Source organism: Thermobia domestica, chromosome 9 (assembly GCF_964235325.1).
Source record: "Thermobia domestica chromosome 9, izTheDome1.hap1.1, whole genome shotgun sequence".
In the NCBI taxonomy this organism is placed as follows: Eukaryota; Metazoa; Arthropoda; class Insecta; order Zygentoma; family Lepismatidae; genus Thermobia; species Thermobia domestica.
The window spans coordinates 10,451,573-10,462,914 of NC_137462.1; the positions used below are offsets into that span (position 1 = coordinate 10,451,573).

At 37.3% G+C, this 11,342-nt stretch overlaps 1 pseudogene; it reads left to right on the forward strand.

The window, feature by feature from the left end:
• Window positions 1-1,210: 1,210 nt before the first annotated feature.
• LOC145694405 (glutamate dehydrogenase, mitochondrial pseudogene) lies at window positions 1,211-3,225 on the forward strand (annotated as a pseudogene).
• The last annotated feature ends 8,117 nt before the right edge of the window (window positions 3,226-11,342 follow it).

Consider the following 11,342-nt stretch of genomic DNA (forward strand, 5'->3'; position numbering starts at 1 on the left):
TTATTTTATATAAAATAAAGGCCAGCCCAAAGTTTGGAGCTCTTAAAAGTAGCTCTAAGTACCAGTATTACAACCCATCGTCCCTTCCAGAAGTCCATCCTGGGATCCGCCCCTGATCTACTTAGAAATACAAAACGAAAATCTAACCTGTTAACCACGGATTCACTTAGCCTATAAGGCAACCATTTATCAAAGTATACAAAGTGAAGTGAAGTATCTGAAGCTGGTATGTTAAATCATGACGCGCAACCACCGAAGTATCCGAGAATTAAGGGATCCACATATTTGTGAAATGTACGTAAGTAATTTGTTATATTGTTTTGGAACACAAACGTGCATGCAATAGAAACACATCAGGATATTACCTATGACGTCCTTAGTGACGTAGCTATAAATGTATAATCCAATAGTGATCTGCACCATCCTCGTTTCTGTGTATACCCACCGTCACTGACACACCTGGGCTCTACAGACACACTTCACGTTGACGTGTAGTTATCCTGCTGTGTTCTTGCTCTGACTCGGTTAGATAGCATTCATGCTCTTCACGGACTACCTAGCACAAGCTAGGCAAGTCCTTCTAGAGCGAATTTCCACAGAGGAATGCAAGTCTGTATCCCAAAAATCATTGTTTAAGATGCAAAAAGACGATTTACTTAAAAGAAAGAAGTATATGTGCAAAGAATGTATGTATGGATCCAGAAAATAAATCTACACCGCAAACAGGTTGTATTTACAAGTACCTTAATTTTATTTTTCGGAGTAATATAAGCGTCTATAGCACTGGTGAGGGTTTTACACTAGCAACCCTAAACTCGTACACTTGTAAACATAAAATTCAGCTTCTTGCTTTTCAGTGGAGGAAGAAACACTCCGCTGGCGGAAATTAATATCTAATATAGGCTACACTCCATGCACTCAAGTATTTTAACCATTCTATAGAAATTGTAATGGTTTCGGACTAGTAACCCTACACTTGTAAACACAAAATACAGCTTCCGTATACTGTGGAGAATAATTCTATCTTCGAAAATTAATATATAGTATAGTCCTCTTTCATTTACACTCACTCATATTTACCGTAAAAATACCTATTTTACAATGACCTATTGCAAATCTACACCCAAACTATTGCAAACTTTGAAAAAGACATTGCTACATAGCATACATGTATGGAACAACATAATTAAAGTCAGTATATTTAAACTAATTATTAGGTAGAAAACTGAATTCTAGGACACTGAAAGCCATAACATCTATTTATGTAGCAATATCCCAAAGACTGAAAAGTAGCTATCACAAGATCACAGAAGAAGAAGAAAGTGTTTAACCAGCTAAACATTGCATTTATATAAAAAATAACTTGTGTTGTAATATCCGAAATATTCGTTATTCCCACCAAAATGTCAACAGGTTTACTTCGTACATTCCGAAGAGCAATATTGTTGCCCAATAGCCTTTCTAGGCATCTGGCGTCAAGAACGTATGCTGGTAAGTCTTCTCATGAAATACCCGAAAGATTAAAACCTGTTGAAGATGCACAGGATCCATTGTTTTTTGAGATGGTTGAATATTATTTTCATCGAGCCTGGCAAACTGTAGAAGATAAACTTATTAATGAAATGACAAATCAATATATGACACCTGAAGAGAGTAAAAAAAAGGTAATCGGTATATTAAATATAGTTCAAGCTTGCGACCATATGCTTGAAGTAACATTCCCAATCCGATTAGATTCTGGTCATTATGAAATGATTACAGGTTACAGAGCTCAGCATAGTGTGCATAAGACTCCTTGTAAAGGAGGCATGAGGTATTCTCTTGATGTGTGTGCAGATGAAGTAAAAGCATTGGCAGCGTTGATGACATTCAAATGTGCTTGTCTTGATGTGCCATTTGGCGGAGGTAAAGCAGGTGTTAAAATAGATCCTAAGAAGTATAGTGAGCATGAACTAGAGAAAATAACACGAAGATTTACGTTGGAGTTGGCGAAAAGGGGTTTCATAGGCCCAGGAGTTGATGTTCCTGCCCCAGATATGGCAACTGGTGAAAGAGAGATGTCTTGGATGGCAGATACCTATGCTAAAACTATAGGACATCTTGACATTAATGCTCGTGCATGTGTAACTGGAAAACCAATTCACCAGGGCGGAATTCACGGTCGAACTTCAGCTACAGGTCGAGGAATTTTTCATGGAACGGACCTCTTCGTGAGTGATAAAGTCTACATGGATGCAATAGGCTTATCAACTGGATTTGAAGGGAAAACCTTCATTCTTCAAGGGTTTGGAAATGTTGGTTTACACTCTTTTAGATACTTCCATAGAGCAAAGGCTATTTGCATTGGGGTAAAGGAAATAGATGCTTCAATTTACAACGAGAAAGGAATAGACCCGAAAGCTTTAGAAACTTACAAACTTCAGAACCGAACTATTAAAGGTTTTCCAGATGCCAAAGCATATGATGGAGATTTACTGACAGAAAAATGTGATATACTTGTTTTAGCTGCAGCCGAAAAGGCTGTCAAGAAAGAATTAGCACCTAAAATTCAAGCAAAAATTATTGTTGAGGGTGCAAATGGACCTATTACTCCAGCAGCCCACAAAATATTGCTAGACAAATGCGTTTTGATAATTCCTGACCTATACATCAACGCAGGAGGAGTAACTGTGTCTTATTTTGAATGGTTGAAGAATCTGAATCATGTATCTTACGGAAAATTGACATTTAAATATGAAAAGGAATCAAATTTGCACTTGTTGCAGTCTGTACAACAGTCACTTGAACGGTGTTTTCAATGTGAAGAAGGCGGTATCCCGATTACACCATCGGAAGCTTTCGAGAAAAGAATCTCTGGGGCCTCAGAAAAAGATATTGTACATTCTGGATTGGCGTATTCGATGGAAAGATCTGGTAAAGCTATCATGAAGACTGCAGAAACTCATGATTTGGGTCTGGACATTAGATTGGCAGCTTACGTTGGGTCTGTAGAGAAAATATTTACAACCTACAAACAGGCTGGATTAGCATTTTAAATTAAAATTCATGTTTTTTTTTAAAAAAAAAAAAGAATAAGAAGAAATCGTGAACAAATTATTACTTCTCAAATTAGTTTGCTTCTAGTTGAGACATTATGAGTCAAACAGAAGAATTTAATTTATAGAGTTTCTGTAGCTTATTTGTAAATCTATTTGGAATTTATAATAAATATGAGTTCTACCACTATTATTATTATTATTATTATTATTATTATTATTATTATTATTATTATTATTATTATTATTATTATTATTATTATTTACTTCTTTAAAGTATAGAATGAGCCGAAAGTCCCGTTATCCGTTATGTGTGTTACGAACATAATTGTTTATGAAACTGAAGTGAACAGAGAGTGAACAAATAACAAGAAACAGGGGCGTAAATAAGGGCCCCGCAAATCCCGCATTGCGGGGGGCCCAAGCCATTACGGGGCCCCCAAATCGTGATGTAGAACATAGAGAAGGGGCCTCATTCTACGTTGTCTGCGGGGTGACCCCCAAGCCCTTAGTTACGCCACTCAAGAAAATAAATGTTATTTGAAGGGGCTATAGATAACGTTTTATTCCAGAGTTTCTGTGAATACGCCATCATTTTTATAACATATAGCAAAATGTCTTTTCATGTTTGACATTGATTTGTCCGTGTGGAGTGGCTCATGAGTTTATTTGTTATCTACATTTCGTTCTTCCACGGTATGCGGTGACTTATCGTCCATAGGTCCGACCATTTGAAGAAAAAATAAGTTATACTAAATATAAACAATACGTTACAATAAAAGGTAAATGCAAACGCACTCGCCTTTGGTGTGAAAGGTCCAGGGTTCGCTTTCCAGTAAGGACACTCACTTGAAAAAGTGTAAGCTTTTACAGGCCAGCCACTCCGGGTGAAGTTTTCCTGATCACACCAGGCAAATGCAGTGACGTAACTAAGGGAGGCAAACGGGGCTTGTGCCCCGGGCGCCGGGTTGGTGGGGCGCAATACTGGGCAAATATTTATTTTCACTATAAGGCTTGGAAAGGAGTTGTAGCAAACTAAGGGTCATAAAAAATAATCTCAGAAACTTAAGAGCCTGCCATACTAAAATAATACAAAATTTACCATTTTTCTTTTGCTTGATTATTCATCAGTGAAAGGAGATAATGAAATGCAAGTCACCACAATCATAGATAATGCTATGCTACAACAGAAAATATGAACCTGAAGAATGTTCAGTGTTGCCATCCATAGAAATTACAGTGTTGCCAGAAAAACAATTTCCCTAAAATCTAAGTTAAGGCAGCGAGTAGAGGAACAAACTCAACTGCATTTGGTTACGTATCATATTATTTTGGTTTCCTGTAAACTACTTTTTAAATAATAGTTATATTTAGTTTGTAATAAACAAAATAGTTTTAACATACAGTTATTAAAACTAAATAATAATGTCAATTGAAAAGTAGTTCACAAGAAACCAAAACAACATGATACGTAATCAAATGCAGTTGAGTTCATTCCTCTACTCTTTGTCTTAACTCCTCTTAACAGAACGACAACGACTCACCAACCTTAGAATCATATCCATAGAGTATAAGTTAGCATCAAAACTATCTTTTGAGGGCGTTGAGAAAACCTTTGCAGCCAAAACAGCAAGCAAAGTTAAATTTTAGCTCTAGCTTTTTGTGTTTTTATTATTACTTACATCGATTTAAGAAATTTGCAAAATGTCCGAGTATGATACTGGAGACTGTAATAATTAAACATTCTATTCTAAAGCAACATACTATTGATTCATTCTACACATATACACATCCTCATGTTGTGATTTGCAATGTCTACTATCTGATTATCTGGTAATACTATAAGAATATGTCAAGCATGTTACTATCTGATTATTTGGCAGTCAAATTCTAATTAGCTTGGTGTTTTATCTTGTACTAAAAGTTAAATTATGTATTGCTATTTTGAAAACAAGTTTTACCACTTGGAGAAGAAATGGAGTAGAAGAATTACTATGTGATGCCAATACAAAGTGTAGTCGGGAAGCGTTTTGATTTGGTTGGTCTGGGGAGGTGGCGCTAAGGCGAGGCCCCAGGCGACAACTAGCCTTGTTGCGTCGCTGGGCAAATGCCAAAATGATACACTCATGTCCAAAATGATTGTCGCATATCTGTCTTCTTGTAAGAATATAATTTGATAATGATTTTCCAGGGTACTTTTAATACTGATACAATCTGTATAATCGGGAAATGTATATTTGTGGTAAATTTCATAGGGAAAGAACTATAAACACGAAAATTAGAATGAGTAAAACAAAATGTTGCTAAATGGACAAGAAAGTTTTATTTTCGTTTTATTGTTCTTATTTACTGCTCTTTAGAAATCAAATTTACCATATACATGTCTTTGCCGATTATACACATACTAACATTATTAGAAATACCGGGCGAATTCGTTATCAAATTATATTCCTACAACAAAATATTTATAGACATACGGTAATAATTTTGGACATGAGTGTACCTTATATAATAGTTCCAGACCGCTTGCTTTCTTCTGCATTTCTTTGTTCCTCTGCAATACACCAGACAGTATGATCACTGAGTGACGCTGCTAAAAGCCCAGGAATCTAATTTCTAATCCTAATAAGAGGTACATGCAATGAAATATACAGCGGTTAGATCCCTATCTGCAAAGAAACAAATAGATGAAATACATGAACGCTTATATCTCACGTAAGTACGAGACAATAGGACTTCAAGGCATCTTTTATTTATATTCAGAAATCAACTTGGCATACACAGAGGGACGGATTATGGGGATCAATGGCGGAACTAGTAGCAGAACACAGGGAGCCCTAATTAGTTACGTTTTAAGCTTTCTTCTAACAAGAGACGATTTTTTTAAAATTTCCCTTGAAAACTAGGTACTTTTCACCGCAAAATTATTGGTTTTGAGCAGTTACAATGCCTTATATTGTTGCTTCTGATTTGATTATAGTTGGAGGACTATACAGTTTGAACCATTTATTTTGATAAGCCCTTTTAACTTTTAAACTAATGGATAAAAATGAAAATGTACCATGCAAGTATCAGCAGGAGGACATTGTTAAGCATTCTCCATAACACCATGAGGTAACAATGTTGCCGACCCAACGTCATGTTATTACACATTTCAAGGGATTAGGATTAGAATTTTAGATTTCTGGACTCTCGGCATCTAAGGCCATTTAGCCAGGGCCGTAGCCAGCCCAAAAATTTAGGGGGGGCGGTAGAAGTTTGGGGGGCCGACCCAATCATATTATACTTCATCATCATATTATAGTTCATTTGCAAGCCTACTGTGAAATTTTATGGGGGCCAGCCCAAGTTTAGGGGGGCCCGGCCCCCTTGCAACCCCGTCGAGACGGGCCTGCATTTAGCCCGTCACGTATGAGGGATGACATCTGGCGGCGATCACACTCTCCGGGGAAAGGGAAGGAAGAAAGGATTGGGGAAGGAAGAAAGCAGCCTGGGACCTATAAGTTAGGTACCAACCCGGCATTTGCCTGGTGTGAATGAGGAAAACCTCATTCAGGGCGGCTGGCCTGGAAAAAGCTTCTTACACTATTTCGATCGAACCCGGGACCCCTGTCACAGAAGGCGAGAGCGTTAGCGGCTACGCTATGCGGGACCACCTACACATTTCAAATCTACAAAATCTACATGTGAAACGAAATATACTAGGGATGTGCAAAACCGTTTTTTCATATAAAAACCGGAAACCGTTTTTTTAGAAAACCGAAATCCGAAAAACCGACATTTCGTTTTTCTCCAAAAACCGATTTCATTTTCTCCAGAAACCGGTTCGATTTTTCTCCGAAGCCGATTTCGGTTTTCTCCAAAAAATGGTTCGATTTTTCTCCAAAACCGGTTCGATTTTTACCGAAACTGGTTTCGGTGAAAACTTTTGGAAAACACAGAACTATTTCTGTGGAAAAGGAATCGGTTTCGGGAGAACAACGAAATCATTATTCTGATCAGAAATAGAACAAATTTTCTAAAATCCGGATCCGGTTTTGAAGAAAACTGAAACCGGTTTCGGTGAAAAACCGAACCGTTTTTGGGGGAAACCGAAACTGTTCTTTTTAATTTTCAAAAACCGGTTTCGCTTTTTCTAAAAACCGAAAAACCGGTTTTTCTGCCCAGCACTAAAAGATACAAAATCACACTTGTCGTGCAGTGTTGGAAACTACACAAGCTGCAGTAACACAAACATCCAAATTTAGGTAGCCTCTACAGAAGTAATAACGAAGAGTGTATAATACTACGATCATGATATGATGGATTTTGAATGAATACAAACGAAGTTATAAGGGATTGAAAATTTATTTTCTTAAAGCCTTCATTTCGAAAAAAAAAAAATGCTTAAATAAGTACTACACCGAATTGAATTGATTTTGAGTTTAACGCTCCGTTCAGCAGCGAGGCTATATGAGACATGGACCTACTGATTAACGTGGAATTCGAACCACATGAGCTGCCGCCGGGAATCGAACCCAGGTCTCCCACGCCAAAGGCGCGTACGCTTACCACTTAGCCACGAAGGAGCTCAAGTACTACACCGAATTGAATAGATGGTTTAAATAGCTGTGAAGACCACAATGCTATTTATAGCAATTTGATATCTCAAACTGTTCTGAAGATATGATAAAAACTGTTAAAGTTTGTTATTTAAAATAATTAGTTTCGAAAACTTATTGTAATTATATCTAGCAAAAAGTATTATTGTAATGTTATAAAAGAAAGTGAATAAAAATTATAAGTTCAAATAAATAGGCCATTCGTGGACAAGAACTCGGATCTTCATCATTCTTACTCTAATCTTTCTCAAACGTGAGAATATCATCGTCAATGTTTTCAAGACAAAAAAGATATCTTTTCTGAAGAGATGCTGCTCCTATATTCAGCCATAATAATAAAAGGAAAAGCAAAAAAGAGGAAGAATTGTATAAATGTTGTACATGCACATTTTTGATTAATAATTCCCGTAATGTACTCCCGTCATAGGCGTAAATTGCACCCTCGCAACAGGAGCGCAAAATATATTGAAAGTAGGAGAGCATAACTAAGGGATTGCGGGGGGCCGCGGAAGCTTGAAGTTCCGCCACTGACTCCAGCCTGTATTACTAACTAACTAACTCTGTGGCCTATGGAACCCGAAGGTTCAATGCCGCGTTCACAAAAGCTCTCCACTGACTTCTATCCTTAGCCAATTGGATCCAGTTTCTACTTTGCATTCCTATCTCTGCGAGATCCATCTTAATATTGTCCTCCCATCTGCGCCTAGGTCTTCCTAATGGTCGTTTTCCGATGGGTCTTCCAGTCAAGACTTTGAAAGCGTTTTTACTTTCTTCCATTCTAGCTACATGATCCGCCCACCTAAGCCTCCTAGACTTCACGACCCTAACAATGTTGGGTAAACCGTATAAATTATGTTCAAAGTTCCTGAAGTTTCCGCCATTCCCCATTCTCGTTCCTCTTGGGTCCGAATATTCGTATCAGGATCTTGTTCTCAAATACTTTCAGTCTATGTTGTTCCCTCAGAGTAAGCGACCATGTTTCGCAACCATACAGAACAACAGACATGATTATCGTTTTATATATTTTAAGCCTCAAATTCTTCGACAGAATTCGCGACGACAAGAGATTTTGAACTGAATCGTAACACGAATTCACTGCTTTTAGTCGACATTTAATTTCTTCGTGAATATGATTTTCGTCTGTTAATATCAATCCTAAATACTTGAAAGTATCCACTTTATCAAAAGTATTATTTAATATTTTAACGCATGTATTACAAACTAACAAATTAACATTCAAATACTCGGGGAGATTTCCAGCTTCCCCTTCACGTGCGCCATTGACTAATTCTAAGGCATGCAGCATATAATTAATGCCATTGTTAAAAAAGAGTTTTGGGAATAATTTATATTGAATGCTTCACGTTCACTTTTCGACTCTTTCAATATAAAATAAATAAATAAATAAATAAATATTCTGAGAAGGATCGCCCCTTCCCCTCAGCATAAACCTTCTCTTTTACACTTAAATTATTCGTGTTTTTAATAAATAAATAAATAAAGACTGAAACGATGAACAATGCAAGAGGGCACTCTAGACTAAACCGACGAATGTAAATTCCAACTGTTCCAATACAAAATTTAAAATGGCCATGTAAATGAAAACAAGATTTTTAATCAAAAAGAAAAAAATACAAACAAAACATGTGAATCCGCATACGAACGTAAATGTGGCTAATATTTTTTTATATACAATTATTTCTCGGTAATTTGATAATTTCTTCAAATGCCACTAATCAAACAAATACCTATAATTTTTCCACTGTATAGTCATATAAAAAATCAAATCACCATATCACAACACTTTAGCATTTGTCATTTCCAATCGTTTTCCAAAAGGTTCATAGTTAATTTCAATCACTTTTTACGAAGAAATATTTGTTTGAGTTTATGTCCGACTAATAGATCCATTATTATATAATTTTGCACATAATTCCAAACACTGATCACATAAGTTCAATTTGACATAGTCCACATTAACTTTGTACATTTCAAATTTCAAGCAGGTTAATCAATTAGATCAAGTCGGTTCCTTGTTCCTCCGTAGTGTGAAGTTTTCGTTACCTATTACCCCCAGATTTTACATTATAGATGTCAGCACCTATTGGACTACCACTACCACCCACCTGACCGCCTGGAGGCCAAGGTCAAGACTGGTTACTATGGAAACAAAAGCTAACTAAAGTTTATTCAAGGAACGTTCAGTACCTCATGTAAACAAATACACGTGGTGATTGTTTAATTTTATTGGTTAGAGAACCTTAGAACACCCATGCGGCAGAAGAAAATAGTTCTTGCTTATAAGGCTCATTACCAGAATTCCTTAGAATTAGACAACAGAAACAGCACTTTATCTAAGAACTAAATTGAATTAATGCAATAAAAGAGAATACGCATGCATTAAAAGTGGTTTTGACCCAACTTTAGCGCGAATCACAGTTAACAATATGGCCACATGCGGGGAATAAGTAAAACATCGACAGGGTACGAGCACGTGCTTCTCGAAAGAAGCGCTGACCGATAGCCAATCATCCGATGACGGGCGGAGTAGTACAATTCTTCAATGTTTACATCAGGATCAGAAGGTTCGTTGAATGAACTTTAAACATTTCTTTTCAACTTTTTTTTTTTCATGAAATAAAATAAAATCGCGCAACACAACTTGTCGCCTTCCAATGTTAGAAATTTGTGCGTCGTCGTCCTAAACAGCGCTTTCATACCGACCATGTAATACGTATATCAAGGCACGGAGAAGGTAACGTTGCTGTTGAGATATGCTGTACAAACTACCAAGTTGAGAGTTAAGTTCGAATTAATGGAGTAATTGACAAATAGTGTTTTACAACGTTTAAGTAATGCATGGAATTCCATCAGGAACGCGGATATGGAGCAGTAACTTTGTACTACGATAGTATTACTATCAGGGCCGGATTAAGGAAGGTGCTTAGGAGGGCTATACGAGGTTCACTACGAAAGTTTTGAGATGTGAAATAACTTACATACTTAAAATCAATATTTTCTCAAAGTATTCACCATTACACTGTACACACTTTTGCATCCTCGAAAACCACTTTTGGAAGCAGTGTTGCCAGTCTTTTTCTTCAAGTGTTGAAAGTTCATTCTCGTAAGCCACTACAGCTTCTTCAGGGCTGCAAAATCTCTTCCCACGCATGCGATCTTTGATCCTGGGGAACAGAAAAAATCAAACGGGGCCAGGTTAGGGTTATACGGCGGATGAATCATAAGTTTGACCTCCGTAGATTCTAAAAACTTAATTGTGATGTTGGCCGTGTGTGCGGACGTGTTGTCATGATAAAGCATCATCACACGCAATCCAGTTCTTGGACCCGTTCCTGAAGCTTCTGGAACACTTTTGTTAGGCAAACAGTGGTGTACCACTGAGCGGTAAAAGTCCTTTGTTCTTCAAGTGGAACAGTTGCAACATGGCCAGATTTGGAAAAGAAAGTTGCGACCATCTTCTTCCCCACACTTCGCGGTCGCTTCACTTTTGTGGGTGGATTTTCGTCTGGAAAGATCCAAACTATAGACTGGCGTTTATTTTCAGGGTCAAATTAATAGATCCAAGTCTCATCACCAGTAACAATGTCAGAGACGCGTCGAGAATTACCTTCATCAAATCTCGCAAGTATTTCTTCACATCATTCCACACGCATGCGCTTCTGCTGTTCAAAGTGTGAGGCACCCA